The 25,426-nt window shown below is 37.3% G+C and overlaps 1 protein-coding gene across 2 annotated transcripts in view; it reads right to left on the reverse strand.

Moving 5' to 3' along the window:
* Positions 1-15,041, reverse strand: part of LINGO2 (leucine rich repeat and Ig domain containing 2) — a 1,166,767-nt gene extending 1,151,726 nt beyond the window's left edge. For both annotated transcript variants that reach the window (XM_079112353.1, XM_079112352.1), the window contains exon 1: positions 14,372-15,041. The gene's annotated coding sequence lies outside the window, so the exon portion shown is untranslated. The remainder of the gene's footprint in view (positions 1-14,371) is intronic.
* Between the last annotated feature and the right edge of the window lie 10,385 nt (positions 15,042-25,426).

The raw sequence follows: 25,426 nt of genomic DNA on the forward strand, positions 1-25,426 counted from the left end.
TCTTTATTTGTAGGCAAGTATATTTTTAATTCATTTTATACATGGCTTTAAAGATATTCAATGGCACTTGCTTTTTTATTTTTATTTTTATTTTTATTTCTGCAGTACTGGGGATCGAACCCACGGATGTGTTGCCACCCAAATACTTCGCCAACCCTTTTATTTTGAGACAGAAATTGCCTAAATTGGCAAAGCTGTTCCAACTTTCAATCCTCCTTCCTCAGCCTTTGAAGGTTCTGGAATTCCATGTGTGCACCATAGCACCCAGCACATCCTATGTCCCAGTAATCCCTGAAATATAACCTGCAACAATGATCCTAGAACAACGTTTTAAAATGAGACATTTTACATTCATTTCAGTTGAGACCTAAAAACCAAGAATCAAATGGTTGACAAGTACTTCATATGTTTAATTAAAATGCAAGATAATCAATCTATGCAGAAATTGAAAAAGGAAACTCTCAAATCCAATTGTGAGCCACTATTCCATAAAATTTATATGATCCAAAAGGTTGTACGTAGGGGGTTGTTCTTGTATTATAAATCCAAAAAGGTTGAGTGTGGGTGGTCATCGTTGTCTTATAAATCCCGCCACCATCTCCTCATCTCAAACACTGAAGGAGCTTTAAGAACACCTTAAAAATTTTAAAAGCATATACACTGAAAGCCTGGGAGATATAACAGTTAATGTCTGATATGCATTTTAGAATGTCTGTTACAAAACCATTCCTGGGAGTTCTAGAGGATTATTATAGTTTATGTGATTCAGTATTTTTTGAGTCATTTACAAATTGAATTTAAATGAATGGCTATGGTCCTGAATTAGGAGTGCAGAGAGAGGTGCTGGATAAATCTTCCCTAGGAGAGGAGAGATTTCGTAAATATTTCCCAAAGACGAAGGGAAGGAATTTTGAAGAAAGAGCTAGTTAAGAGATGTTTAAACTCCCATCCGAAAAGGATATATACACGAACAGGGTAATTACAACAGAAGGATTGATTTTCCAGGGACTAGGGGAGAAATATTATGTACCTAGCCAGAAGAAAACATACCTCCTGGGTCACAGAAAATGTAGTTTCGGTCTCTTGAGAAATATACACCTCTTTCTGTTTCTATAGGTCACATTATGCTGCGATAAGAAACAACATTTTAGTTTTAATAACTAATGTTAACTTTCCACATGGTTCTTGTGGGTCAACCAGGGCAGAGGCTGGCTCTTTTCAGTGAAGTTTCAGTGAGTCATATTAAAGAAACAGTTGTCTTCTCTAAAGTTGTTGACTGCAGAGACAAAAGGAAAAGAAAGATCTTTGGAGAGTCATACTAGCTTAACCTATCATTGGCACTGGTCACTTTGCTTACAACTCATTAGTCAAATCTGGTCACATGGTGTCATTCAACCACAGAAAGCCAAGGAATTAAACTGCACCATGCATCCTGGAGGTACATAGTCAGAAATGTTTGATAATACTCATATCTACCATACTGCCCTAAGTTAAAACAAAGAACACTTAAAAAGAGAGAGAGATGAATCCACTGAACTAGACGCTTATCATAGGTTACATTTAAGTCAATCTAGTCAGACTTCACACTTGTCTCTTCTATGATTCTGAGAGGCCCAGAGCAGAAAGAATAGAAGCCAATTAGGGAAGACTCAGAAAAAGGCCTATGGACTCACCTTCCTTCCTGTACAAGTGGCCAGCATAAAGTTGGCCAGAACCAAGATAAGAGAAAATATTAACATTAAATAAATTTAGGTTTTCCTTATTTTATGAATGGGATATAAAAGAAATGACCCTATTTACATAATTAGCAGTGATTGCCAATCACAATTTATGTTCTTTAATAGTAATTAAATAAAATATGAGGCCTATCTGACATTTTATTCATGAGCAAGAAAATATTCAACTCCCTGGAGCAACACTGAAGGGAAAGTAGAGGAGGCAAAGGGGAGGAAAACCAGTTTGCTTAAATAAAAGGCACACATGTGAAAATTTGTGCTGGATGAATGGTACATTTCAGTAAAAGGCAAAGTCAAAAAGAAAGCAGCTGGAAGGGGGGACTGCAAAGCAAATCCAAATAAAAATAAAACTTTCAGGATACATATCAGAAAATCAGAGTAAAATAACATATATATCCAAGAGAATCTCAGAAGCATTAAGATAAAATGTTATTAATGGAATAAGAAAAAAGTTTAGAAATCAGACTCACCATTCTGCCCTAGAGTTTTTCCCAGATACATGAAACAAAAATTAAAGATGAAAATGCTGTGAGAATTTAACGTCAAAAACACCTAGAAAAACACTCCACCACAGCAAAATGAATGACAGAAAATCTGATTAGATCCTGTAATATTGGCCATACAGAAATACTGAGCAGAGACAAAAAACATAATTTATTTCCAACAAACTAGATTTAGGTATAAAGCAATAACCCTTTATGCCATCAGAACACATTAACAGTGGATGTCCCAGAAGCAAACTTCCATTAAATCCGCTATTTGATCTTTAATTTTTTTTTCTGTCAGTGATACTAAAAGCATCAAAAAAGAAAACAGGATTCAAATGCTGGAGAGAGCAAATGTTTAAGATATAAAAAGAGTAAAATAGTGATGATTTTATTTAAGTTGGCTATTTTTTCAAGAGAAGAGAAGAACTGTTATTTATACAGAACTAAAGAATTTCTCAACAGTCTTTAACTCAGGTATAAACAACTACATGAAAGTTATCAACTAGCCATGTATAACCAGGTCTTCAAACAGCAATAGTCTGATTCGTATTGTTATCCTTATTTCATAACCTGTAAATAAAAGCCATATTATAAGAAAAATGGGGAAACTTTGGTACTAAAAGGCAGTGAAATTCAGTAGAAGAAACAAATTTTTACTGCTTTCATTTTGCTTTTCTATACAACTCTTCCACATATTTTAAAAAGTGATGTACTTAATTGAATATAATTTTGTCAGTGATTTTTTAATTATATGTTTATGGGAATGACTTTGTACAGACACTGTGTATACAAGTTTATTCCATCCTATCCTGTCCTAAACTCTATGCATGGTATGCAGGGCAGAAAACAACATTACCCTATTTTACATATTAAGAAATTAAGACATCAAAATATTAGATTGCTAGGGTTCAGTACTAGCAGATAATGGAAGAGTCAAGATTTAAAACCAAATCTTTAAACTTGAAAAAATCATTGCATACCACCTCCCTTACTAATTGGAAATAACACTACTGTGTTTTTTGATATAATTTAAAACTAAGTGTTCTAAAACTCACATTTTAAATTATTTGGAAAAATATTTGATAAGGACTGTACCCAGAATTATTTCTAAAAAGATGATAAAATATTTTTTTACCCTCTGGAATCACATGGTTTAGAAGGATATGTTACGGTCAATGAACAAAAGTAATAATTTATATAATAATATATTAAACAATACATATGCAAACAGAAGTTTGTAAAACAAAAAGGAGTTTTGTGCAGTTTCTGAAATGATTTATTGACAATATGATTCTAGGCTAGCATAAGTAAAAGTCTGCCCAGATAATGTAGAAAAGGCTACATCAGTTGGAAGGATCCTAATGTGCAAAATCATGGAGATTTATTAAAAACTGAAGTGCTTTCATCAGTAAGTCCTAGATTGTTTTACTTTTAAGTATTCTTCCCAACATTTATAAATTTAGTATGAATCATTAATTAAATTCATTAGCAATTAATTCTTGTAATCAATTAGTACAATTGATACTTCTATATTCTTTCTTACCATAGGGAATGGTGGATGATTATCTGCCCTAGAAAAGCAAACAACTTTCATAGTGTTTCACCATTACTTCTGACAAAACATCTGATTACCATCCATACTCTAAATCTATGACTCAAAACCATTAATGTAGCCGGGCATGGTGGTGCACACCTATAATCCCACTGGCTTGGGAGGCTGAGGCAGGAGGATTGAAAGTTCAAAGCCAGCCCCAGCAATAGTAAGGTACTAAGCAACTCTGTGAGACACTGTCTCTAAATAAAATACAAAATAGGGCTAGGAATGTGGATCAGTGGTCAAGTGTCAAGTACCGGGGTTCAATCCCCGGTAACACCCCAACCCCCCCAAAATTGATTTCTGTTGAATCATACTTCACACCTTCCCTTGAGCTGTTTCACTTTAACATAATCATTGAACCTTTTTTCAACCTGCTAATAATACTTATTCTTTTAGTCTTTTTTTTTTTCAGCCAGCTGGGTTAACTTTTATGATACTAATTTCTTTATAAAATCTACAGTAGGGGTTCCTAAAGATGGATAAACAGGTTCACAAGCTGGAAGCCCAAGAGGACAGTAATCCAATGTACCACTTTTACCCAGACCTAAATACTTTAATGGGCTACATAAGAAACAACAAACATGCATCATTTATTTCATTTAATTTGTATTTCATCAAATACATTATGCTTTTATTATGGTTATTAGTTTCTCTGATAAAAGATGGACTATATTTTCTATTGAAAGTTTATACAGTACCTTATAAGAAGAATCTCAAAAGTAGAACCAACCATATATGCAAACTTTTTTTCTTAATTTGAGCCTCTACAAAAATAAGATCACTAACTTATAAGTATGGTCTAGAATGTTCTCCACTGATTGCAATAAGAAAAAATTCTTGAGGAAAGAAATGGCCATGGACTGCTATAAATCAAATTTAGGTAGAATGAGTTTTTATGGAAAAAAAGAAAAATAACAAAGCCACATATAGAATAACAAAAAAAATCTGCCATGGGTTTCAGTGTTCAAGGATATCTTAGACAATTACTTGGAGATTACGTTTTGTACGTATGTATCCAAGGTACAGGTAAAGGGACTAGATGGCTAAGGTGACTCATGTAAAGAATCCAAGGGAGGGCTGGGGATATAGCTCAGTTGGTTCAGTGCTTGCCTCAACATAAGGTCCTGGGTTCAAATCCCCAGCACTGCAAAAAGAAAAAAAAAAAAAATGAAAGGATCCAAGGGACAGTACCCATGATTTACATGAATGTTGTGATTCCACCTCTCAAATACACAAGTCACCTCTTTTGCATTGATACCCTAACTCTGACACAAAAATGAACTCTTCCTCAGCCTACACCAGGAATTCAATTGCATTAATCACATTTAAATTTCTGTAACTTTGCTCAAGATTTTGAGATCATAGAAGCAATGCCACTATACAGAGTATAGCATTTTAATTGAAAAATTCCATTTGATATCTATCTTCTGAAGTCTTTTCTAGTACCTGGCCACTAGATCTTTATTTCTACCCACAAAGCACATAGTGTCACTGTTTTTTTTTTTTTTTCTCTTGTTTCTTTTGCATTACTTCTTTCTCTGACAAAACCTTAGGTGTAAGGGAGTCCAATGAAGTTCTTTTTCTTTATAAATTATTTATTTTTGTAGCATTAAATATTTTTATGATGAAAATATCCTACTTCTGTGATCAGAAAAAAGAAAAAAAAATCTAGTAAAATTACATATAAAGAAAGGGGCTTTAGTCAGATGAAATAAATGAATAGTAGGTCCTAAAGGAATGTTGATGATAATAATGGGAATTACGCTAAGTGAAAAAAGATTTTCATAATGACCAGGTGAAGTTAGTGTGATAGGGAAGTATAGCATTTCCAAGATATGATGGGAAATAAGGTGAAGTAGAAAAAAATAATAATTTGTATTCATCTATTATAAAAATAGTTGTATACTGAGTGTTCCCCAAGTACCAGATACCTCTGAGAGAAACAACTCTCTCAACCAAATGGGTAAATCTCTACCATTGGATTTTGTTTCTTCATGCATATAACAAAATTTCTTGTTATATATGTAAATTCTCTGCATTGCTCGTAAGTTCTTTCTGACATAGCCTGTAAATCTGTCAAAGGCATGATTTTAACTATTCCTTTCCCACAGATAATATCCAGGTCATATCCAGGGCCTACCCTAGTGCTTAATGCAAAGGAGTTACATACTTCCTGTTGAATTGATCTAGCAATCCACCATAGATGAAGTATTGTTCTACAAACACATTTTTCTACTTCACAATTTACTGTTGGTAACATTAAAAGAATGAAAACATTCCTTTTATCTTCTTAATAAATCTGGAGCACAACATCAACCAGTAAGCATTCCAAAGCTTACCTATTTCTCCTTGGAGTATGTGGATTATTTTTTCAGTTCTTTGACATATGTGTTTAGACAGTTATTGCCCTTTCCTTTCCATTCTGTCTGCCTTTTTGAGTCTTTTTCTTGCCTTACTTCTTTGGTTAGACTTTCCACTATAAATGTTGAGAAGAAGTAATAAAAGCATACCTTCCTGCCTGGCTTCCAAGCTTAGAGGAAAAGCATTTGGTCTTCCACCAGCAGGTATTATATTTAGTCCAGGTGGACTGCAGATATTCTTTACCAAGTTGAAGATGTTCCTTTCTCTTCCTAGTCTGTTATGGAGATTTTATCAAGAATAAATGTTGAGGGGGCTGGGGAGATAGCTCAGTCTGTAGAGTGCTTGCCTTGTAAGCACAAGGCCCTGGGTTTGATCCCCAGCACCCCCCCCCCCAAAAAAAAAAAAAAGAATAAATGTTGAATTTTTCTTGTACATTTTTCTGCATCTGTTAATGTAATGATATTTTTGATTGATTTTCTAATGCTAAAGTAACACTACATTTCTGGGAGGAACCCAATGTGGTCATGATGCATTATTCTTTACACTCTGTTGATATTTGTATTTGTTAAAGGTTTACTGATAACATTTAGGTCTACATAGAGGTTATTGCATTTTTGTGTTTCTAGCAATTTAGAATAATGCTGATCTTTAAGGATAAGTTGTGAAATGTACCCTTCTCTATAATTTCCTGGAAGAGTTTGTTGAGAATTGGTATTATTTCTTCCAATATAAAGGCAGACAGAATGGAAAGGAAAGGGCAATAACTGTCTACACACATATGTCAAAGAACTGAAAAAATAATCCACATACTCCAAGGAGAAATAGGTAAGCTTTGGAATGCTTACTGGTTGATGTTGTGCTCCAGGTTTATTAAGAAGATAAAAGGAATGTTTTCATTCTTTTAATGTTACCAACAGTAAATTGTGAAGTAGAAAAATGTGTTTGTAGAACAATACTTCATCTATGGTGGATTGCTAGATCAATTCAACACGAAGTATGTAACTCCTTTGCATTAAGCACTAGGGTAGGCAAGAAATAATAATAATTATGGTATTATTTCTTCCATGTTTGGAAGGCTTTATTAATGAAATCATGTGCTTGTGGTTTACTTTGTGAGAAGATTCGGGTGTTTTGTTTTGTTTTGGATTTTGGATTTTTTAACAGATGATTTGCTAGACCACCTATGTGCCATAAAATGTAATAATTTTATATGATCAAGTAAATAATTTTTAATGATTTACAGGTTTGTGCAACCATCACCACAGTCCCATTATAGAATTATTCCATCACCCCAAAAGTTTCTTCATGCCCATTCACAGTCACTCGCCACCCCACTCCCAGTAGGAGGAAAGTACCAATCTTCACTCAAATTCCACAAATTCCACAAATGTGTTTTTCTGTACATTACATATACACAGAAGCAATGGTATGTAGTCTTTCACTTCTGATCACATTCATGTAGCATATTATAAAGATTTATCCAGGTCAGAGTATGTGTCAGGATTTCATTCCTTTTTATGGCTGAATATTTTTCCACAATATAAATATTCACTATTTTGTTTATGCATTCACTGGGTGATTTGGCGTGAAAAGGTTTTAACTACAAACAAAATTTCTTTAAAAGATATCTATTTCAAGTTATCTATTTCTTCTTATGTATACGTAATGTATCTTTGCAGATTCATGAAAGTATCTAAGTTTCTAAAAGAGAAACTTAGTCAATTATTATAAACATTTGTAATTAACAGATATTTAAACAATATTTAAATTTTATTCCAGATGAGTTTGATCACACCAATTTATATATATATATATTTAGATATTTATAAACATGTGTGTCTATATACACACACATACACCCACATATAAATATACACACACGTACCTACATATACATACATATTTCCCAGCTCCATGACCAACATGAGCACTGTATCTGTGTTCTCATGTTGTCCCATATCATCAGCAAAGTCTCTCGCTACTGTGTTATTTGGCATGGCTGTGACTCTTGGTGCTGAATAGACTGGTGACATGGATCTTAGATTCTCAAGGTAGAGAGCCTTATAAGTAACAGATACTTAACAAGCATTTCCTTAATGAGATGGTAGTCTATTCTGTCTTTGCTAGTTTATCAACTTTTGACTTCTTGGCTCAACAAGATCACAAGGTATTTAAGAATAAGGACAAATTCACATAGTGCATTATATTCTGAATATTAAGTAAAATCACTTTAAAACAAATAAATGTTTACACACTCATTGAGGTGAATTTAATCCATTGAGAACACAGGTAGGCTTTTAGAATTACCTGCAAATAAAAATTGCAAAAAGAGAAACCATTCACAATTCCAAATAATATAAGTTGTAAAATAAAATATAAAGAGTGTGGGAATATATGTGTATTTATGAATACATGGTATTTTCACATATATCATACACATATATGCTAAAGTCCAGCAAAAAGAATATGAAGAAGATAAAGTCACCTTCCTTTTATAAAATGAATCTCCCCGCTTCAAAATCAACATTTATCACAGGGCAGTGCTGTTGGCTCCTCTGGTATACTGGGAGCAATATAGTTTTTATGCTAATTATTTTTCTCCATGCTGGCTACAAGATAGATATCTTGCAGCTAACCATAGTTACATTATAATAGAAAGAGATTGTATGAAGACACAAAATCCTCTTATGCAGACCAATTTAGAATCCATTTCAAAAACTCTATAGTGCTACATCTAGAAAGTAAAATGCACTGAAAATCTTAGTTTTGCATATGTCTGTTAAGCTGAAATTTGTGTATGATTTTTATAAAGAAAATAATTCCCTCTTATAGACAATTTGATATTATGCTCTAGTATATCTGCCAGAACAGTAAAATGTAGTTTGATTTTTAGCCCAGGTTCCTAGGTTTGCATTTAGTCTTACTCATTTTGTAGAAAAAAATAAACTCATACTGACAATGACACCAAAGCTCTAGGGAAGGAAATGGTACTCAACTTATCATTGCACCTGGTAAAGATATGCTGTTCTTAAAATTAACTACTGAATAACTTAAGAAAAACAACAAATTTATTCTAGTTTTGAAATCCTAGCAGTCCTCAAATTTTATCAAAAGAACGTATAATTATTTCAATGGGTCTTTTAAATTTTTAATTCAAATCCTTAAATCACTTAGCATCTGCCCACTAATTCACTTTATGGAAAAAACTTATAACTAATATTATTGGCATTAAAGCCACTAAAGGTAAATAAGACAAATGGACAGACTATTAGTGGTCCTACAAAAACTAAGATAGTGTATGAGGTTTGTGTTCAACTTCATAGATTAAACCACCAAATCAACATTGCACAAGCTCAATATCTTAAGTGCCTGAAGAAACTGAGTAATTTACCTGATTTAATAAAAGAAATGATAGTGGCTACCTATATGATATTTACTATACGTAAGAAGGAAAATGTAAAATTGTTAAAAATTTAAAAACAGGGATTTCATTGTAATTTTATTATTAAAAATATTTAACTCTGCTTTTCTCCTGTCTCCTCTCTGTCATCATTACTGCCTTAGAACAGACCGAATGAATAGAGGACTTTCAAGTCTCACAATAAGCTTTACAAAATTTCCATATGTCACAAAGTTTGTGCCATATTAATAATAACTTTGAAGAAATGATCTCTCAAACATATATATTAACTTAAAATTGATTTTCATAACACCTGTTAGATTAGCTCATTTGGTGGGGAGGTCCTCTCATCAAAGGCATATCCAAATCTATCCTTCATTTTGTGTAAGTTTTGCTGGTATTATTTACATATATTTCATTTATTCTTCTTTCAAATGTTACAATGCCTAACATTTACATTCACCTGAAAGTCTTGTTTTCTTTCCCCAAAGTCTAAAATTAGGTATGATCAAATGTGAAATACAAAAATAGAGTGGGCAGACATAAAATGTCCCCTGTACAGAAATCAGCACTAAGCCTTATAAAAATAAGAGCTTTTCAAAAATCACACTGCTAGTTATAGAAGACTTAAACAGAATTCAAGTCTTCTGATGTCAAAATCAATGCTTACACTACTTATTCATACTGCCTCCTGGGGCACAGGGTTACTCTCTCTTGGGAGATTTTTGAAACCAGGATTTTCTCTCTGGGGATACTGAAGAATCATTTAGCATTTGTAGCCATTGAGTGACACCTCAAAGAAGAAAGAGAGGATGAAAGTAAAAAAAAAAGGAAGAGGGATTTACTAAAGTCTTGGATGGAGTTAGTTTCCTAAAATGGATCACTAATTTCTGAACAGGTATATACTGACAACTATTACACAAGTGTGTGCTTAATATGAACAGTTCACATTTGATTATACTGGATAATTTGCCTATAGAGTATGAACTATGTGGAACTATGTGGAAATAAGCCATTCAAAGTACAAATGCACCATGTTCCTAGGCAGCCCATCTATCTCCAATGACTAAGTATGCACCCTTCTACACTTCCCAGAAAAGTCAGTGGAGTTGAAGTCAGATATAAGAGGCATTCACAGTGAAAGAGATAATAATCATTAATGACTGAGACTCCCTAAAGAATCAAAACCACATTCCAGTGGGATTCCTTTTGCATGTGAAATGCAAAAATAAATGCCAACATTTAATATTTTAAGACCACCTTCCACTTAAATAATTATTAAGTAACTATGAATTAGCATAGATTTAATTCTGAAGGAAAAATATTAAAAAGAAGAAAGGAGATATCTTTAAAGTAAACTAAAAGAATGGTGGCTCACAAAAGAAATTGTAGAAGTAAAATACAGTTAGATAGTTACTTAGGTTAGCCTGATACCTAAGGATACCTAAGATTTAACTTTTCTCTCCTAGTCTCTTTTTATTTCCTTGGCAAATACCTTTCAAAGCTCAATTAATTTTCTTTCAGGAAATATACTATTTTATGCTTAAATAGTTTTTAAAGTTCTTAATACCAAAGTAGACCTTAAACCATAAAAGGATGTGACTTGGTGACATATCTCCTCATCAAAATTATAAATGGAGTACCCAGAGGTTGGTTGAGGGCTATAAAAGAGGGAAATGTTCATGTAAAATCAGAAAATTGATTTTTTTTTCAATCTAACATGCTGCCTTGTGGATAAAAAGCAACTAAATTGAGAATCAGTAACTGACAGGCCTGTTTGCATATAGTGACCTCCTCTCCTTGTACTACAGGAAAACATTTCCACCTAGAGTCCTTTCACAGAATATCTAGAGACCAAATGAAATCAACCATAATGACTACCAGAGTTAGATGATAATCAGTTTTTAATTGAAGCATCAAGCCAATTAATTTGTGACAACTTCCTATCACTTCTTATTCTTGACATGAAGTTTCAGAGGACATAGTTTTCAGGTCCATGGCATCCCTGGAACAGTTCAATGTTTGGACTCTTTTAAAATCACATTCATTAAAGAAAAAAAAAATCTTTAGAGATGGAGCCCTAACACTGAATTTGAGATTACAAACTGGTCTCTCTACTTTAATTAAATGTCTAGAAACACAATGTCCCTTAAGCATCACATACACAGATTCTTAATACTAGCAGATCTTTGGTTTCAAAGGTTTCAGAAACCAACTGAACCTTTAATACGTTTTTGCTTTGGCTAATTCCATTCACCAAATAAGTGATTTTTGTCTATCTATGCAGATTTTTGTCTATAAATGACTCACTGTCATTTCTCACAACCTAAAATTTCTAAAACAATATCATTTAAGAACAAACCACACTTTGGGAGACTTCCATAAGATATTTATTCTTGTTTCCAGACATAGCTCTGTCCAATGTAATACATATCTGACAAACTTTATGTAAATCTTCTCTGAGATGATGCCATGTATTATTCTGGAATGAAAAACATCAATAAATTGTCCTTCTACTATTTTCATCAAGTTACAATTGCTATATAAAAATGTTAACTTACATATTTACCTTAATTAGTAAGGTAAGTAATGAATGCATTCTATATAAATGATGACCAAACCACTTCATCCTCACTGGTTAATCACTCCTCTGAAATTGTTAAGGTGAAATACCTGACAGTATCCCACAACACACTGCATTGGTTTCCAGCAAGAAGCACTTCATATTTTTTTCTTCCTCACACTCCAAGTGTATTAGAAGTAATGCACACTAGTAGATAATAATGATAATACACTGAAAAAAATCTCCTTTTAAAATATTAGCCACTGCTTCCTATTTCAAAAAAAAAAAAATCATTCTTTCAACATGTGGCCCAATATTTCACTACTGCTGGATCCTGGCTTTTCAGTATTCCTAGAATATTCCATGACCCATCATATTGTTGGTCTTCCTTTAGTATTATTCTGCAAGAGGTTTAATATCATAAATCGTTTTTGTTAACAGCCACCTTTAAAGGACCCTAAAATTGCATTACAGAGTGTTAAATGGCCACATATGATTTACACAAATACAACAGCACACTGAAAAACACTCATTGCTGCCTGTCTGATAGGCAGCGAGTAATACACCAAGCTCGCACAATACCCACTTTTTTTTTTTTTTTTTTTTTTTGCTTAGACATAACAATCATATTCAGTGCCCTCAGTGCCCAAGGCAGTACCTAGCAGAGATGATATTTGTTAGTGGCTTGAGTAAACTGATTACGTCAAAAGCTGTATGAAATGTGAAATGCATCTGACTTCACAAATAATCTGAACTCAAGGCCAATTCGCAGCAACGCCCCCCTCCCAAACACAGAAGCTTAACTTCACCCTCCTTTCTCCCTTGATGTTCTAGCCATGACTTCCTTCTCATTCTTCGCTCTCACTCTCTCCAAATCTTTCAGCAGCTTTGCTCTGTTCTCAGAGCCAATCCATTGGGAAAGGGAAATCAGTAAGATGCTGAATGGGGCGACTTCACCATCAGGTGAAGAGGAAAGAGGAGGAAAAGAAGAGGGTGTGGTACTCCTTTTCTCCACCACACCCCATCCCTTGAGTCTTACACTCCAGAACACTGCAGCTCAGAGGGGACACAGAGGGTCCAACTGGTTCACCTGGGAGCAACCCAAACCAGGTCAGCCACCAGGCGCTCTCCGGGGGTTGGGGGATGCGGGGGACTTCCCTTAAAGCAAGCAAGCAAATATTCAGGGTGGGTGAAATAGGGATTGGTGCGAATACACAGTCCCCAGAGCACCACGGAGAGACTGAAAGGCACCTTTAGATACAGACCCTATAGATTCGCTCACACTCTCAACTCGCTCCCACCTGAGTATTTGGCTGAGAATTTACGGAGAGCGGGACACAGAGAGGACAGGAGAGAGTAGAAAGAGGGCATTACCTCCCGAGGCTGCCCTCAGGGCGCGGACTAGGATCGCTTCCCCGAAGTGGCTCCAGTTCAGGGCACAGCTTTCCAGAGCTCAGCCGGGATTCGGACCCGCGTACCCGGGGCGTCGCGCGCATACAGGACGCGCGCCGGGACTCCCGCACACGTCTCTGGACCCAGCCTGGCTCGCCTCCCCCTGCCGCGCCGGCTCCGCCACCCCGCGGGCACGCTCGCTCCCGGTGCTCGCCCCTCCGCCTCCCGGTGCCCCCACACCCACCCGCTCCGCGGCGCCCGCTGGGAGCCTCTAGCGGAGGCGAAGGGAACCGCAGCCGACCCGCGGCGCTCGGGCTCCGACGCCGGCTGCAGAGAGCCAGCCAGGCGGCGGCGTGGGCTTCGCGTGCCCCCAATCCACCGGCCGGATGCCGCCGCCGCCCCCACCTGCCCACCTGCGCCAGCCTCACCTGCCACGGCGTTCTAGCTGCTTTCGCTGGTGCCCATCGCTCTCTATGGCAACGAGCGGGTGGGTCTGTGGTGCTAATGGGAAAAAACATGTATCTCGCCAGGAAAAAAAAAAAAAAATCCACGCTGTAAATCAGCCTGGACAGACGACCCAGCCCGATGCGTATTTCCAATAGGTTTCAAAAAGTGTAAGGAAAGGACGCTGCCTTCGACTTCCTACCTCTTAACTGGACACCAGCAGCACCCGCTACTCCTCGACTTGCCCACCCGAGCCATTCGCTCTGGTTGTGCAACTGCGTGGCGACACCCGAGGAGATCTTATAACTTGGCCTAAACCCCCACCCTACCCCAATATCTATTTTAAGTTATTTTTCCCTCTGAAGATTGAAGCAGTGGTTTTGCTCTTACCTAGAGGCGCTGTTAATTCTTCCTGTCCCTAAAATCCAAAGCCAAGGATGCAAGCACCACAAGTCCAGGGGCTTTTCCTTGACTTCCTTGCTTCTCCTCTGCCGGCTTTTCCCTTCAAAGGAAACGGGAAGGGACGGCGGTTAAAAAGCCCTCGCAGTGGAGGCGCCTCCACACCTTCACGCTTGTGGAATCGGAGATCCGGACAACCTTCAAGCAGCCGGAAGCCTCCCAGTCAGTCCCTGTTCGGACAACTTGGCTGCCTATTCAATGTTCTTCTGTAACCCCACAAAAACGTCAGTCACTTCTCAGGCGTTAAGGAGGAAAGAATCAGATATTTTCAGTTGCGGCCGCTCCTCTCTCTTTCTCTGGAAACACCTCTTCCCCTTTTCTCCCCTTAATTAGGAACATCTAGACTCTGCTTGGATTGGGTGGGGCCAAGGCGTAAAGGTGCTGTAAGAAGAGTCTCTCCAAGGTACGACTTCAGCACCGCGTTTGCTGAGATAACCCCAGCGCGGAGGTGTCTAAGCCGAGGAAACTTTGAGTAGATGCAGCCCAGGCAGAGCGCTGCTGGGCGGGTGGTGGGCACAGGTGAGAAGGCTGCTAGGAGGTGGCTTCAAGGAGGAGGGACATCAAGCGGGCGGCGGGCGGCCGGCTGCTGGGTTCCAGCGGCCCCACTCGGCGCGCGAAATGCGCGCGCACACACGCACACAGTCCCGCGCGCGCGCGCGCGTAACTACACACGCACGTCCGGCCCGATGCCGACCGCCCCAGGCCACTGGCCACGGGGAAAGGCTAGTAGAGACTAGAGATTCCCAGGATAGAGATAACAGGAAGACTCCATCACTCGTCACTACTTAGTAAATTGCTAGCAGTTACTCCCTGCGGGCTCTCAAGTCTGTTCGGCCACCTCGGTGCTCGCTGCCAGCTTGACTTTTTGGCACTTTCCCTGAGGCGTTACTCTCTCCAAACCCTGAGTAAAGTCGCCCTACAAAGATTAACCTAGTTCCCATTCCCACCTTCCAGGACACCAATGTCCCTTCTACCGTGCGGAATCGAAGAAGCTGCAGCAGCTCACTTCGGAGCTGAGGGGCTCCCCGAGGTCCTTGGAATAGAAGAGCCTACGCCTCATTTTTTGGACGCAGTCCCTTCTCAACGCGCCTATCTTGCCCTCGCGTCACATTTTCTCCAAGGAGCTCCTAAAGCTCGCTTAGGTGTTTTTGAATGGAACTGCCCAGGACTTGCGATCCTATCTTTGGGAAGTGGACTAATTTAGTATCTACGCTTATATTGTAAACTGGACGGTAGCAGGAGAACAGCTCAGCTGGAGAAAGGGGAGGGATTAAGAGTCTGGAGACCCAGCCCCTTTAGCAGCCATTTCCAAGGTTTTGCTCTAGAAGTAGCTGTAGGAACCTCTAGCAAGCTCCTGTCCCAACTTCTTAATCTTCCCTCGACGGCCAGGGATGGATCTCTGGGTGCTGCACAGTGGGGCACTCCAAGCCAAAGGGTCCAGGATCATCTACTATGGAAAGAATCCTCCCAGGGGGAGTTTATCTTACCTGGACTGAACTGCAGGAATGAATTGCTCTCGGAAAGTAAACTTTTGGCCATTGGTTTGTTTTGTTGTTGCTTGTTTATCAGGCATCGCCTTTTTTCTCTGCTCTCTATACCAGAAGAGCGTTACTTTGTCTTTCCAAGAACTGTACAGACTGGAGGGCTGCGGGGTTTTCCACTCGTGGCTGCTCGAATCTCTATGATTTGGGACTTGCCGGCAGAAAAAGCAAAGGGATGCAGCATAGAGGTGGCGCTAGGTTCCTTTGCACCGGCGCGCCGCTCCTCTACAGTCTTCATCTGTGTGACTCCTGCTCAGAACCAGGGTCTCCCTGACTAGTCTTCTTCAAGTTGGAAGCTGATTAACTGTCCGCCAGAGAGTACAGCAGACGAATGCAGAACCTGGAGATGGGGAGCGCTAAAGTGGAACGAGAGAAGGATTTAGTAGAAAAGACGAAACTTGTGCTGGTAGGAGCTCTAAAAACGCTTCGAGCGATTCAGAAATCAATTCAGAGCATTACAAGGTGAGCTTTGCAGCGCCTAGGAGCTGTGGATCAGTAGGCACGGGCGCAAGTTCGAATTTCAGGAGTGGACCAGTTTTAGGTTCTGCGTGAGTCAACTCTGGCAGAAGCACTGCCCGAAAGCCACTGTCGGTGTTAGGGTGATGCATGCATGAGGACTGCCCCTTGGAACTAGAGAACAGCTGACAACTCTCTCCCACTGTGTTGTTCTGATCTTCAAGGTTGCTCATAGATCCGTGCGCAGGGAGTTGGAATGTGCGTGTTCAACACCCGGCATTTCCTTCAGGGATGATTAAGGAAAGAGCTTGAAGCTAGATTGCTGAACATGCTTGAAGGAAAAGTGAACAGTGAATTTGGTGGAGAGATGTTTAGTGATGGGAAAAAGGCATTTTATTCCGTGTATTTATTTCCGTGTATATTAGTTTGCCAGGTGCGATTTTTGAGCTTTGATATCCTAAGATGATTTTGGACACTGACTTTTTGCAGCGTTTCAAGTGGAGGATGTGCTGCAGTGTTTTCGAACCTGGTATAATCTATAAATTGTCTGCTTGCCACAAGGTTTGATGCCTCTTTGAGTTCTAATTCTTAATCCTAATTAATAAATGTCTGTTCCTGATGTTGAATGAAGTGGGAATAAGAATTATAATAAACCGTTTCCAACAAAATGCTATCTTTAATTTATGATTCCTAATTACATAATCCTATCAGTGAACAATTAAATATTTTGGTAGACTATTAGACATGAATTGCAGAGATATATTCAAGAGATTCACTTAATGAAAGAAAATTCAAAATGTAGAGCAGCTTCCTCCCCACAAAGGTGCTAGTGTGAAATTAGTTTCATGGTTGTTTGTTTTTCTGCAAATCACTGTCTGCTACTAAAGCCTGTCTTTAAAATAAGCAAAAACAAGTCATTTATACATTCATTAAGTTAAATATCTGGGGAGTGCTTTACAGTGCTTGGGAATGCTGTGGAAAGTCAGGTACAAATCAGAGAGGGGTCTATTTCATTTGCCCTGGGTTGTGGTTTACAAGGTGTATAGGCAGCAGTGACAATCAAGAACATAATATTCTTGACATTTAAGCATTCTTTCACAAAGAAAAAAATCTACGTAGTTTTGCACTCTTTTCGGGAAGCATTCTCTTATTCTTATTGCAAGAATGCAATGTCCTCAATAATTTGGATTTTTGAAAACCAAACTCACATTGGTTATTATAATGCAAAAACAAAGGGGATATGAGTCACTCTTTCCCTCCTCAATTTTCATATTCTCTTTTTATGGGAGGAAATAGTTGACAATGAATAAGAAAAGGAACCTCAGAATCAAGGAATTCATTCCATTTCCTATACAATTACATCTGTCTTCAGAATTGAGAAGAAACTATTCTATCTGAATGGTATTGTTGGAACCTATAGCCTTCCAAGTCCTACCACTACCACCAAATTAAAGTAACTACTTCATTGTTCTAGTGTTGTATGTTTCACCATATTCTCTGAAAAATGAAGACTGAAGCTGAGCATATATGGTATGTCTCCCAATGAAAAGTATCTTAAAGATTCTACCTCAGGATTATTGCTTTATAAAATTTACTTTCAGAACTCTCTTTACTAACCTGGAGCATAGAATTTAATCTAATGGTGTATTATTGCTTTGTTATAGATTAAAATTATTCTGTTTACTGGTATGCCTTTTCCACTACACTGTGAACTCAGAATAAGGGTGATGTACAATGTTGTTCTTCAACATCTACTACAGAATCTAATTCAGAATAAAACCGGTGTACATGATAATGAAGTTAATGATAATGAAAGCCAGTTACTGAATAAGTGCTATGTGATGTGATTTACATATATTATCTCACTTGATCCTCTGTATCCCCAAATTATAGGGAGACTGAAGCATATGAAAATTTGCCTTTCCATGACAAAGCTATTTTGTCACAATTGAGTTACCATGGAACCTATATCTGCCTGAGTCTGAAACCTGGACCACTGTTAACAATTTCTCAATGCGAATAGTCTGGAACCCACATTTTCATTTTTTTTTTAATCTTAAGAAGACAGAGAGAAAGAGAGAGAGAGAGAATAGATAGACACATTTTCAATTTTTTTTTAATGTTAAGGAAAGTAGATAGATAGATAGATAGATAGATAGATAGATAGATAGATAGATAGAATAAAGGAATAGGGCAAATATATGATGAACTCCTTTAGGTCTTATCCAATTTGGTCAATGTCTGAATATAGAAACATTGGAATGATTTAAATCTTTGTGTTAAAGTATGATGGTGTATTCTTGGCATCATTGCCATTGAACACTAAATGTCGAGTTACAAGTTCCTTCATTATTTATTTCAATATTGTTTTCCCATGTGAAAAAATATACAAGATAATGTTATTATGAAGTTTCAGTTGTGTAAAATGAATAAGCTCTAGAAATGTACAATATCTTACCACAGTTAACAATACTTATGCTGTACACTTAAAAATGTGTTGAGGATGAAACTAACATTAAGTGTTATTACCACAATTTTCAAAATAACACACATAAAAGCCTCGACATATGAATTGCAGTGAATTTAGAATGACATAGGAACATGCCACAGATGTGTGATTTTCAGTTTCCAGTGGCTCATATTATGAAATATTTTTTTAAAAAAAAATATGTCTTAAGAAAAAGAAAAGAAAGAAAAGATGAGAAAACGCTCTCCATGCTGATATTGGAAGGGTTGTGGGGTAAGTGGGCAGATGGTGTCAAAGTTAGAGATTTTTTTTTATTGTTTGATTTTTTTTGGTGCCATGTGAAAGTGTTAGCTTTCAAATGAAAAAAGAATGTCATTGAGGGATTGCATGGAAAGAAGAGTATAGTACATGCATCTATTTTACTTAAAAAACAAGTTTAGAAAGAAAAAGATGATGGAAGATGTTCAGGAACATGACCTACAGTACCTTTGCTTACCTACGCCTTTACCAGGGAAAGACCTTGGGAGAAAGGAAGGAGAGCAAGTGCTAAGCTTGGGTTACCATAACAAACAGAACAGCCTGGGTGGTTCAACTAGCAGGAATTTACTTCTCACAATTCTGGAGGCTGGAAGCCTAAAATCAAGGTGCCAGTTGGTTTGATTCCTGGTAAGGGCTCTCTTCCTAGTTTAAAAACAACTGCTTTCAAGCTGTGATCTCATATGTCCTTTTCAGTATATTCACAGGGGAAAAGAGAGAGGTCTTTCTTCCTCATTTTATAAGACCATTAATTGTGGCCCACTTCAGGGTCACATCATGACTTATCTAACCCTAATTACCTTCCAAAAGTCTCATCCCCAAATACTACTGCATTGGGGGATAGGACTTCAACACATGAATTTTGGGAGAGTAACTCAGCATACAGTCCATAGTGGGAGGTGACAGGATTAATTCCTTTGTCACTTGGACATCCTCTGGGTAAACACACAAATGATATGTACCAGGAGGAAGAGGCTAGTCATCTATGAGTTCTCAGCAGGGTATCTTTGGTTTAGAATTACCTATGATGGGTAGAATCAGGGTCTATGACTCCCTGGAGAGTATCATACAGACTCTCTAGCTAGAGATGTTTCATAATTGAACTGCTACCTCTGTGGGAAGAACTGTGTACACCTCACTTAGAGACATCTCTTTTGGGCTAAAAGGAGGTGTCTGTTACAGGAAAGAAAGATCTGAAAAGTCATTCTTGAATCTCTTGTTTGTATCCTTGAAATTATTCAGTTTGTGTTGATACTGATTATAGTTTCTGATTCATGGCAGACTGACTTGAAAATTCAGTCATATAAAATAGCCCATAAAGTTTCTGGTTGCTGGTTTAATTCAGATAATAACAAACCTTTGCTGAAGACCTTGTATGTACCAGGAATATTCTAAGATAATTAGACTAGTGATTCATTTAATACTGACAAACCTATTCATTATCTTCATTTTATAGGCAGAAAGTAGTTACAGAAAAGTCAGGCACTTTTGCCAAGGCCAAATAGCTACTTAACTGGTACAGGCAGGGTTTGAACCTTGGAAGTCTAAATTCAGAGTCCAGATTTTAAAACTATACCAGAAGAGTCTCTATCATCTGTAAGGTTAGAATAGGAACTTAGCTTTACTATTCCTCATTGGTTCCTCAGACCCGAAGTGGTACGTGGCTCCAGATTGGATATTGGAGAGGGGAGGGAAGTACCAATGTCAGTAACAATAACTGAGTAGGCCCCATTTGTGAGGCACTGTGGTAATTGCACGATATGTATTATCTTACTTACCTTTCACACAATATTCACACAATATTAATATTTCAGGCAATATTAATATCATTTTACTAATGATCAGCATTACTACAAACTGTTTCCTCAAAGTCTCACCATTCAATAAAGAAACAATTTCAGCCCAGGACCTATTGCTTTTCACCATTATGTTACACTGCCTTTAACTTAAACCATTATTTTAAACTACAATGTTGCATTTGCCACTAAGTCGCTTGCTTAAAATTCAGTCACCATTCTAGAGTTTCAATTCAAAACACATGTTACTACAAAATAAATCTAGACCAAAAACAGAGTTGGAATAAATATCTTTCTAAGCAGTTGGACTGTTTTGCTGAAGAAACTCCTTAAGTGTCAGCGATTTACCACTTGCCATCCTCCCAAGATAAGTGGGTGCCCTGGTGACTATTTTTGACATATTTTTGACAAGGGAGGAAATCAGACAAGGTAATATGATCGGAGAAAAACCATAAATGGCTTTTCTTTTTACAACTTTAGTCCATTTGATTTCTTACACAGAAGTCATGCTTGTTTTCTTCAACTCTCTCTCAGTCTGTCAGTCACTAGATTTATAAGACATCCTGTAAAATTTTGAAATGCCATTCTCCTTTGTGCATTAGAAAAATGAAGCAACCAATAGAAGTTTTTTACTTCTGTCCTGTTTAAATTCCCTTTTCCTTAAATTCTAAACATAAACCAGGGTTTAGAAAAAGGAGAGTGGAGTTCTTATCTAGGGGCCAACTACTGATGGACTTAAAGGAGGTTGCAATTTACCCTGAAACTAATGGACAGCCTGGAAAAAGTTATCTGTAGATGCACACATCTCTGTATAATGGTTTGTCTATAGATTATAGTTAAAATTAGATGCCTTGAGTTTGAATTCTGGATCTGAGACTTCCTAGTTGTTCAGGGGCCTTGGGCATGATCTAGAAGTATCCCCCAAAGGTCCATGTGTTAAAGGCTTGATAGCCTATTGTGTCACTACTGGGAGGTAGTGAACCCTTGAAGAGGTGGTACCTAGTAAAAGGAAGTTAAGTCATTGGGGTTTCACCCTTGAAAGAGATATTGGGGCCTTGGCCCCTCTATCACTTTGCTTCTGGTAATGTGAAGTAAAGTCCTCCACCACACATTCCTGTCATTATATACCATGCTGCCACAGACCCAGAGCAACAAACTCAATAAGCCATGGACTTATTCAAGATAAGAAAGGACATAAATGAAGAAAAGTGTTTTGTTTTTGTTGTTGTTTGTTGTTTGCTTGCTTTGGCTGCTGGATAGTTATAAAAAGATTATTTAAGCAGAGTTTTGTGATAATACAAATGAACATGTAAAACATTCAAAGCAAACACGAAGTCTCTGTGTAAGAAAACACTCTAGGATGTGTCTTCAAGCAATATGCATTGGGTACAAATACTTGTTTAAAACATAGGTCTATGAATATGGAGAAATTAGAATCCTTAAACTGAGGCACTAAAAAGGATTCCTAAGGGTTGGAACTGGTTACTCTCAAATGCAATACTTGACAAACTGAAGCTGAATGTACAGAAAGAGAAAATGGATAAAGATAAAGTAAACCAAGAGACTGTGGGAATATGAAAAGGATGTTCAGATACAGGAAGTGAAACAGGTGCAACAAGATGGTTAATAGTAGAATAAATAGTTGGAAGTGGTTTTCAAACTAAATTTGAATGAGAAGATAAAGAATCCTGAATTTGGAGATGCATATGGGGATTATAATTATTTTGATTATATTCAGAATGCAGCAGTTACTGTCTATAGATCATATGGATCTAGAGGATGAATTAGGTTTAGTTGTCAGTAATTTCAGGTTTAGATAACATGATACTTTATCTTGTAGAAAAGAAGTCTAGGGGTGAATGTTCAGCACTTATATAGTGACTCCCTTGTGTCACAGTCAGACCTTCCTTTGTTGTTGGTCTGGTGCACATGGCTTCCCTCCGAAGTCCCTTCCATCCTAGAAGTCTATAGAAATTAAAGGTATCAACTACAATAGGACAAAGGAAGGCAAAAAGGCAACCTCAATAATGTCCCACACAACACTTGTGCCAACAGATCTTCACCCACACTTCAGTCATTTGGTCACCAGAACTATAAGACAGACTGAGGGAACTGCTCTCTTTTAGCCATGTGGCAATATGCCCAGAGATAATTAGAGATCTTTTATTGAGAGCTAAGAAATAAATGAATGTTCAAGTCGGAAGCTGCCTGTTCTCTATTCCTGATCATTTTTAGCTTAAATTCATTTTCTCAGAATTATTCAATACGTAATACTGTTGTCCTTAAACTTCTCTGCTTGTTTTTACTCAAATGATAATCCTATTTTGTTCTCACTAAAATTTGACCTTGCCTAAAAAGTGTCAAATATTAATTTATCACAATATTTTGGTTTTTGCATACATGTGTGAAAAATGGATTTTGAAATGTTTTTATTAATAAAGTGTGATCATTTGAATAATATAACCTGGAGTCTCAAGTAATAAAAATAAAAACATTTTATGTGATGATGCTGCATAAAGTAGTTAAAAATAATACAAACTAGATTGACAAAATTAAACTTTTGTCAACTTGAAAACTTACAGCTTCCAAAACATTTTAACCAGTAAAGGATTATGTAATTTTCTTTCTCGTATTCCTATTCTCACAGAATTCTGTCTCTTAGTAGAACATAATTCTGAAGAAAATGTTTTTCTAATGTCAGTAACATAGTACAAAACACCAAGGAAAATTTCCGTTAAATTGAATGTTCTATAACATGCCTCAACCCTTTGCCAGTTGACATTGCATTTTTTAAAGATTTACAAACATCAAGAAGACAAAGTGTAGCTTCTATTCCAAGAAGTATCCTGACAGTAAGATGAATGTGGGTCTCTCAGAAGGAGTGCCAACTCACGAGTGTTCTTAGCGGGGAGATAAAACAACATAGTGTTGGACTCAGTTGGACTCAGTTGCTGACTCGTTGAAAAATTTCAAGAAAGCAACAACCCATTTGCCCAAAATAGTAACTTTGGGGAAGAAAAAGGAGTGCATTATAAAATTTTAGTGACTGCTTCTTATTTATTTTTCTGGGATACAACTTTTGTGTGTGTGTCATTTTGCTATTAATTAATCTTTTTTAAAAATAAGTTATAGATAGAGAGAGGGTAGTATTTTCATTAGTCTCCTGCCCAAGTCAACATTTTAGAGACTATTGTTTTGTTTCTCAAAATAGATAAAATTGTTAAATCACAATGATCCACAAAGTCTTAAGGGTACTAAAGAGATTATTATTTCCTTCTCTTCTCCATTGAAATGATAATAAGAAACTTTTTTTTCTTTTTTTTATTGTAAACAAATGGGATACATGTTGTTTCTCTGTTTGTACATGGTGTAAGGCATACCATTTGTGTAATCATAAATTTACACAGAGTATTGTTGTTTGATTCATTCTGTTATTTTTCCCTTCCCCCAATGCACCCCTCCCACCCCTCTTTTCCCTCTATACAGACCTTCCGTCCTCCATTCTTGCCCCCCTCCCTAACCCTAACTCTAACCCTAACACGAACCCCTCCCTCTCCCCATTATGAGTCCTCATCCACTTATTAGCGATATCATTCGACCTTTGGTTTTTTGAGATTGACTTATCTCACTTAGCATGATATTCTCCGATTTCATCCATTTGCCTGCAAATGCCATAATTTTATCATTCTTTATGGCTGAGTAATATTCCATTGTATATATATACCACTGTTTCTTTATCCATTCATCAATTGAAGGGCATCTAGGTTGGTTCCACAATCTGGCTATTGTGAATTGAGCAGCTATGAACATTGATGTGGCTGTATCTCTGTAGTATGCTGATTTTAAGTCCTTTGGGTATAGGCCAAGGAGTGGGATAGCTGGGTCAAATGGTGGTTCCATTCCAAGTTTTCTAAGGAATCTCCACACTGCTTTCCAGAGTGGCTGCACTAATTTGCAGCCCCACCAGCAATGTATGAGCATACCTTTCTTCCCACATCCTCGCCAACACCTGTTGTTGCTTTTATTCCTGATAATTGCCATTCTAATTGGGGTGAGATGGAATCTTAGGGTGGTTTTGATTTGCATTTCTCTTATGACTTGAGATGTTGAACATTTTTCCATATGTTTGTTGATTGCTTGTAGATCTTCTTCTGTGAAGTGTCTATTCATTTCCTTAGCCCATTTTTCGACTGGATTATTTGCATTCTTGGTGTAGAGTTTTTTGAGTTCTTTATAGATTCTGGAGATTAGTGCTCTATCTGAAGTATGACTGGCAAAGATTTTCTCCCACTCTGTGGGCTCTTTCGTCCCATTACTGATAGTTTCCTTTGCTGAGAGAAAGCTTTTTAGTTTGAATCTATCCCAGTGATTGATTCTTGCTTTTATTTCTTGTGCTATGGGAGTCCTGTTGAGGAAGTCTGGTCCTAAGCCGACATGTTGAAGATCTGGACCTACTTTTTCTTCTATAATTTGCAGGGTATCTGGTCTGATTCTGAGGTCCTTAATCCATTTTGAGTTTAGTTTCGTGCATGGTGAGAGATATGGGTTTATTTTCATTCTGTTGCATATGGATTTCCAATTCTCCCAGCACCATTGGTTGAAGAGGCTATCTTTTCTCCATTGCATATTTTTGGCCCCTTTGTCTAGTATAAGAAAATTGTATTTATTTGGATTTGTGTCCCTTTCCTCT

The sequence above is a fragment of the Sciurus vulgaris genome (genome assembly GCF_902686455.1).
Source record: "Sciurus vulgaris genome assembly, chromosome: 15".
Classification (NCBI taxonomy): Eukaryota; Metazoa; Chordata; class Mammalia; order Rodentia; family Sciuridae; genus Sciurus; species Sciurus vulgaris.